Below are 6953 nucleotides of genomic sequence, written 5' to 3' on the forward strand. Positions count from 1 at the left end.
TTTTTATGAACTCGAACTTTTTCCAAATTTTCTGCAACATTCTTTTGTAAACATGAATAATTGTAAAACTTTGTCAGCGTTTTTTGAAAACATGAATATTATTTAATTCTTTGTGAATATTTTTGAACAAAATTGAGCATTTCATGAATATTTTTTCAACACAGATGAACATTTGTTAAACATGAATGTTTTTTTAATATATTTTTCAAACTTGAATATATTTTTTAAAAGCTTTTCAAATGAAAAAAAGGTAAAGCTAAAATCGATAGAGAAAAAATAAAAGTAAATAAAATAGACATGAACCGAAGAAAACCAGAGTAGTTAATTGGGCTGGACCTAGGTTTACTCAACACTTTGAACCAGTATGCATCAAATGGGATTGTGTGCCAGCGTATCTCTGTACACGTGACAACATAGTTTCAGGGCTAGTAATAGCCACTCTTTGGCTCCTCTGGTTCGACATAAACTGGGTTGCAATGGTTCCGGCAAATTATTTTTCAACTAGTCATGTGGACATGCCGGACATCATGTATCCTCAAGAAAAAAAGCACACCCACATTATCCTTGATGCTCTGCTTCCTGTCGAGGAAACCTCGTGAAAGAAGTGAGATGTTAGAATAGATGGATTTGAAATTGAAATTGTATTGCATAATCGAATGCAATACAAGAAATTATAAATCAAATCAAATTGCAACAAGGTCAATGTATACATCCGGATTTTGAACTAGTAAGCATTAGCATTTCAACGCATTTGGGCCATCTTATTCTCATCAATTAACGCAACTTAAATTTACATATTTTGCAACATCAGTGATATTCCATCGCTCATATTCGAGGAGTTAGCATCATGTCGGCACAATCTCTTCAAGCTCACATGGTTAGAATGTGCGTGCACGTGTTATAGGGCGCGCGCGCGAGCGTGTGTGTGTGTGTGTGTGTGTGTGTGTGTGCGTGCGTGTGTTAGCATTTGCGTCAGTATTGTGTTTCTATTTTTTTATCTAATGCATTTCTTAAATTTCCAAAGTGGAAGTAAGCGTTCATATGGTGGATGGAAATCCCACTAGGTTGGTGCATGACCAAAATTCGTTTCCAAATAAAATACACATATGTAATTCACAATAATACATTCAGTCAAATATTCAAAATTAAATAAAATAGTTTATTGCACATAGGTTTAATACATGCATGGTGTACACACTGCTAGGTACTTTGGAACACATGCAAATGTAGCTAGGTACCACCGGTGGGTGGCATATACAAGCCAGTACACATACACACAATACTAGCACAAGAAAGAGGCAAAGCCAAGCCAAGCAATGCATACAAGCTCTCTTCTCACACACAAAAATAAAATGAGGTGCAAACCAATATATATATAGGTGGTGGTATATACCGATCGATCTTGTGATAGTATATATATATTAGTACTTGGATCATCTGATTATCAGTACTTCCACATGCCATCCGTACCCATGTTCACTGATGAGATCTCATCAGCAGTTGTTGCAACATCGTTGCTCCTCAACCTGGCCAAAGTATCCTCCTGCGACACTATGGATGACGGCCCGCTCCCAGGCTCGACCCCGATCATGAGGCCCTCATCTGCACCTATCTGCATCTCCATCGGCATTTGAATCATGTGTTGTTGTTGTTGCTGCTGCTGCTGCTGGTGGTGGTCATGGTGGTAGAACGACACCAACGGTCGTGGTGGGGTAGCCATATTCTGGTAGTGGTGGTTCCCGAAGTAGTGGTCGTTCATCATCAGGAGCACCGCAGTACCCATCATTGACAATCTGGCCCCGGTGTCATGCATCTGGTACGAAGAATATGCAGGTAGGGACGACGGGGGCACCAGCGATGATGATGCACCATAGCCCATGAAAGGAGGCAATGTACCGGATTCAAGGAAGCCATGTTGCTCCTCTGCTCCCATGGACATTGGCATGGGAATGGCGTACGACGACATCACTACCTTCTTGAGTCCGGTGCTCTTATGGAATATCCTGCAAACCACATACTCCTCCTACCAACATACATAAACTAAATCGGTGCAAATCAACTATGTATAGTAGTTAGCTAGTACGTACAGACGTGTTCATGAATCATGAGTACTACTAGCATGTGTTTAAATACCTTGGAAGATGCATTAATGGCTGTGGCGGTGGTGATGTCGATGGGTAGACCAGGTGTTCCTTGTTTTCCACTCTCGAGCCTATACTCGTGCATGACCCAGTTGGTCTTCTCCCCCTAGGCGCCCTACCCTTGTAGAAGACCAACGTCTTCTTCATGCCGATGAGACTTGTGGTCGCGTGGTGGAAGATCTCCTTGTTCTTTCCAGTGGCCTTCCAATAGCCGGCGGTCGTGGCTCGGTTGGTCCGTATACCGGTGGGGTACTTGCGGTCCTTTTGGGAGAAGAAGTACCACTCCTTCTACCCCATTTTCGCCTTCTCGGGGAGTTCCCACGGCTCGCATTTGTTCAGGTCCACCTCCCCGACCGCTATGGGGTCGAATGCTTTGTTCAACACCTTAGGGACTAGGTAGGAGGTGATGATCTCCACATCCGTTGGGTGAAACCTGAACCCCTGAGGGAACTTTAGTTGTTGCCGCTGAACTTGAAGGTGGTCTGCCATGGCGGAGGCTCTTTGGGAAATTGGTTCTAGGCTGGCACAAGTATTGGGGGCAACGATGGAGATTTGTGTAACTACAAAAGGAATACAATGATATCGAGAGATATGAGAGGAGATGCTTAAATAGAGTGAATGCTTGTGCTAGCAAGTCACTTACTAGAGAAGCCTTGACGTTTTATGTGCTTTGATTAATTTGTCCCTACTTAAAGTGGATGGGTGCATGTTTAGATAGATAGATAGATAGATAGATATAGATAGCTCCCTTGTCTTTACAACTGTGTGTTGTTTATCTTGCTATGGGGCATGCCTAGGTGGTGACAAGTGCTAGGTTTCTCGAACCTCTCCAAGCCATGTCATGCCAAATTGAACACCTTTGATTTTGTTCTCATTCTTGTTAATGTATGCATATGCATTCCTCATGCTCTGCTTGTCTCATCTTCATGGAAAGTGTGTGCTTCTGTTGTTGTTTCTTGGCTTTAGGAGCGAACCTACAAGAAAAATGACTCGTTGCCCACATACACACCATATACGGATGGATACCAAGCTATATGCATAGAATTAACACACTCGAATAATATAAAAAGCCAAGCAGTAAAATTGCTTACCAAAATGAACAAGCATAAAAGACTAGTTGATGGATTATCATTTGGTCAATATAATGGGCCAACATTATCTGGGGTCTTCGTATTTTTAAGAATCATCTCCATAAATTCTCCTAAAGTTTGTCGGTTGTTATATTAGCACACATGTGCAACGAGTTACGTTATTTATGTTTGTAGATGCAAAAATAGAAACAACAAAATAGAACAAATTGATTAAACTATATGTTTACGAAGTTAAACTTAACGGACAATGGGTCTTACTATCATTGTTTGCGGACAGGAATGATCCAACTAGAAGTGAATCAATCAAGAAAAGTGAAAAATCAAAGCAACTTGTTTCTTAGTTGTAATGCCCTACAATTTAGAGAACAAGAATTAGGCAAAATTAAATAATTATAATAGCTTTAAATTTAGAAATCCTAGCCATACAATTTAGAGAAAGGTAACTAGACAAAATTAAGATTATTGAATCCATGGGTGTTAGAATTATTACTATGTAATCTAGATTATTGACTCTAGTGCAAGTGCGAGACTGAAGGAAATATGTCCTAGAGACAATAGTAAGTTGTTACTTATATTTCCTTATATCATGACAAATGTTTATTATTCATGCTAGAATTGTACTAACCGGAAACTTAGTACATGTGTGAATCCATAGACAAACAGAGTGTCTCTAGTATGCCTCTACTTGACTAGCTCGTTAATCAAAGATGGTTAAGTTTCCTAGCCATAGACATGTGTTGTCATTTGATGAACGGGATCACATCATTAGAGAATGATGTGATGGACAAGACCCATCTGTTAGCTTAGCATAATGATCATTTAGTTTTTCTGCTATTGCTTTCTTCATGACTTATACATGTTCCTCAGAGTATGAGATTATGCAACTTCCGAATACCGGAGGAACACCTTGTGTGCTATCAAACGTCACAACGTAACTGGGTGATTATAAAGATGCTCTACAGGTGTCTCCATTGGTGTTTGTTGAGTTGGCATAGATCAAGATTAGGATTTGTCACTCCGTGTATCGGGAGGTATCTCTAGGCCCTCTCGGTAATGCACATTACTATGAGCCTTGCAAGCAATGTGACTAATGAGTTAGTCATGGGGTGATACATTACGGAATGAGTAAAGAGACTTGCCGGTGACGAGATTGAACTAGGTATGATGATACCGACGATCGAATCTCTGGCAAGTAACATACCGATGACAATGGGAACAACGTATGTTGTTATGCGGTTTGACCTATAAAGATCTTCGTAGAATATGTAGGAGCCAATATGAGCATCCAGGTTCCGCTATTGGTTATTGACCAGAGATGTGTCTCGGTCATGTCTACATAGTTCTCGAACCTGTAGGGTCCGCACGCTTAATGTTCGATGACGATTTGTATTATGAGTTTCGTGTTTTGATGAACCGAAGTTTGTTTGGAGTCCCAGATGAGATCATGGACATGACGAGGAGTCTCGAACTGGTCGAGACATAAAGATTGATAGATTGGAAGGTTGCATTCGGACACCGGAATGGTTCAGATTGTTCGGATGAGTTTCGGAGTACCGGAACACCCCCCCCCCTCGGGAAGTTATTGGGCCTCATGGGCCTATTGGTGGAAGAGAGGAGGCCGGCCAGGGAGTGGCGCCCCCCTAGCCCAAACCGAATTGGACTAGGTTTGGGGGGCGGCCCCCCTTTCCTTCTCTCCTCCTCATTCTTCCCTCCTTCTCCTACTAGGAATAGGAAAGAGGAGGGGAATCTTACTTGGACTAGGGAGTCCTAGTAGGATTCCCCACACCTGGCGCGCCCCCCTTGGGCCGGCCACCTCTTCCCTCCCCTCCTTTATATATGTGTCCAGGGAGCACCCCATAGAGACACAAGTTGATCTTTTAGCCGTGTGTGGTGCCCCCCTCCACAGTTACACACCTCGGTCATATCATTGTAGTGCTTAGGTGAAGCCCTGCGTCATTAACTTCATCATCACCGTCACCACGCCGTCGTGCTGACGAAACTCTCCCTCAGCCTCAACTGGATCAAGAGTTCGAGGGACGTCATCGAGCTGAACGTGTGCTGATCGCGGAGGTGCCATGCATTCGGTACTTGGATCGGTTGGATCGTGAAGACGTTCGACTACATCAACCGCGTTACAAAATGCTTCCGCTTTCAGTCTACGAGGGTACGTAGACACACTCTTCCCTCTCGTTGCTATGCATCTCCTAGATAGATCTTGCGTACGTAAAAAAATTTAAATACTGCGTTTCCCAACAGCAATGTCGTTGCTACTTAACCTGGCCAAAGTGTCCTCCTGCGACACTATGGATATTGGCCCAATCCCAGGCTCGACCCCGATCATGAGGCCATCATCTTCACCTATCTTCATCTGCATCGGCATTTGAATCATGTGTTATTGTTGTTGCTGCTGGTGGTGGTCATGGTGGTAGAACGACACCAACGGTCGTGGTAGGGTAGGCATATTCTGGTAGTGGTGGTTCCCTAAGTAGTAGTCGTTCATCATCGGGAGCACCGCACTATCCATCATTGACGATTTGGCCCAGCATCATGCAGCTGGTACGAAGAAGATACATGTAGGGACGATGGGGCCACCAGCAATGATGATGCACCATAGCCCATCAAAGGAGGCAATGTACTAGATTCAAGGAAGCCATGTTGCTCCTCTTCTCCCATGGACATCGGCATGGGAATGACGTACGACGACACCACTACCTTCTTGAGTCCAGTGCTCTTATGGAATATCCTGCAAACCACATACTCCTCCTACCAACATACATAAACTAAATTAGTGCAAATCAACTATGTCCAGTAGCTAGTTAGTACGTATGGACGTGCTCATGAATCATGAGTACTACTAGCGTGTGTTTAAATTCCTTGGAAGATGTATTAATGGCTGTGGCGGTGGTGATGTCGATGGGTTGACCAGTTGTTCCTTGTTTTTCACTCTCGAGCCTATGCTCATGCATGACCCGGTTGGTTTTCTCCCCCCTGGGCGCCCTTCCCTTGTAGAAGACCAACGTCTACAATTTTAGTGGATCATAGACACAAAAACTGTGGTTTCATGGCCAAACACTGGAAAGCACAACCTATGAAGATGGTGCTTTTTTCCTGAGCCACACATGGGTTTCTAGCTAAAGCGCAGCCAAGCCTTTGCTCAGCTAGGATCCTTGTAGGACGGAAGCAAACCGAAAGCAGGGAAACAGCCAAATCATGAACAAAAGTAAAGGTTCATGAACATCTACAATTTTAGTGGATCATAGACACAAAAACTGAGAGATGAGGTCCTTCTCTCTCATTATAACCGTAAACTCAGGAGTTTTTTTATCGCACTGTTCACAAGCACGAGTTCCACTAAATTGATTCTCGGGTGCTTCGTAATCATAAAGAAGAGGAGGCTACCTCCTTTTGTAAAAAAAAGTGTAAGTGATATTCTTGACAATGGACGAAGTCGACCATCGAGCATATGCCTCTTTTGTATGGAAGATCATTACCATTGGCATCATGGGTGGTGATGCCTGACGATAGTCTCGTTGAATGACACTAAGCTTTTGTAGGAAATATATCATGGGACGGTAAATACAAGGCTAGTAATTGCTCGGATCAGCCGGATATTCCTCGACGGAACAACCATTCACTTGTTTCGCATGGGCGACATGGAAGCATTAAGTCCAATGCCACCAAAAAAATGAAAGAGGTAGGCCCAAAGGCCAATAGGTAAGAA

At 43.1% G+C, this 6953-nt stretch overlaps 2 pseudogenes; both read right to left on the reverse strand.

Annotated features, from left to right (window-relative positions):
- Positions 1-1173: 1173 nt before the first annotated feature.
- Positions 1174-2713, reverse strand: LOC125523820 (annotated as a pseudogene).
- A 2752-nt stretch (positions 2714-5465) lies between these two features.
- LOC125518488 lies at positions 5466-6735 on the reverse strand (annotated as a pseudogene).
- Positions 6736-6953: the final 218 nt, after the last annotated feature.

This window comes from Triticum urartu, chromosome 7 (genome assembly GCF_003073215.2).
Source record: "Triticum urartu cultivar G1812 chromosome 7, Tu2.1, whole genome shotgun sequence".
Classification (NCBI taxonomy): Eukaryota; Viridiplantae; Streptophyta; class Magnoliopsida; order Poales; family Poaceae; genus Triticum; species Triticum urartu.